Source organism: Bombus pyrosoma, unplaced genomic scaffold, assembly GCF_014825855.1.
Source record: "Bombus pyrosoma isolate SC7728 unplaced genomic scaffold, ASM1482585v1 HiC_scaffold_4719, whole genome shotgun sequence".
NCBI classification, from domain to species: domain Eukaryota; kingdom Metazoa; phylum Arthropoda; class Insecta; order Hymenoptera; family Apidae; genus Bombus; species Bombus pyrosoma.
The window spans coordinates 1108338-1109663 of NW_025219978.1; positions in this window are offsets into that span (position 1 = coordinate 1108338).

Consider the following 1326-nt stretch of genomic DNA (forward strand, 5'->3'; position numbering starts at 1 on the left):
TATAACGTTATACGTCATAACGTAGTACTATACAACGTTATATGTTATATCGTAATACCATATAACGGTATACGCTATAACGTGATACCATACAACGTTACACGTTATATCAACATACTACAAAACGTTTTACGTCATAACGTTGTACTATATATCGTTATACGTTATAACGTAATACTATATATCGTTATACGTTACAACACAATACTATTTAACTATATACGTCATAACGTAGTACTATATAATGTTATATGTTATACCGTAATAACATATAACGATGTACGCAATAACGTAATAACATATAACGTTATACGTGATGTCGTAATACTATATAATGTTATACGATATAACGTAATACAATATAACGTTATACGTTATAACGTAATACCATATAACGTTATACGTCATAACGTAGTACTATATAACGTCATATGTTATATCGTAATAGCATATAACGTTATATGTTATAACGTAATACAATATAACGTTATACGTTATATCATAATACTACACAACGTTATACGTCATAACGTATTACTATATAACGTTATACGTCATAGCGCAGTGCTATATATCGTTATACGTTACAACGTAATACTATATATCGTTATACGTTACAACCTAATACTATATAACGTTATACGTCATAACGTAGTACTATATAACGTTATATGTTATATCGTAGTACCCTATATGGTTATACGATATAACGTAATACCATGTAACGTTATACCTCATAACGTAGTACTACATAACGTTATACGTTATATCATAGTGCTGTATAAGGTTATACGTTATAACGTAATACCATGTAACGTTATACGTTATATCATAAAACTACGCGACGTTATATGTGATAACGTAGCACTATACAACGTTATACGTTATATCATCGTACTACAGAACGTTATTCATCGTAACGTAGTACTATATAACGTTATATGTTATATCGTAATGCCGTATAACGTTATACGCTATATCGTAATAGCATATAACGTTATACGTTATATCATAATACTACACAACGTTATACGTAATAAGGTAATACTATACAACGTTATACGTCATAACGTAGTACTATACAACGTTATATGATATACCGTAATACCGTATAACATTATATGCTGTATCGTAGTAACATATAACGTTATACGTTATACCATAATACTACACACCGTTATACATTATATCATAATACTACACATCGTTATACGTCATAACGTAATACTATACAACGTTATACGTCATAACGTAGTACTATATAACGTTATAGGTTATATCGTGATACCGTATAACGTTATACGCTATATCGTAATGGCATCTAAC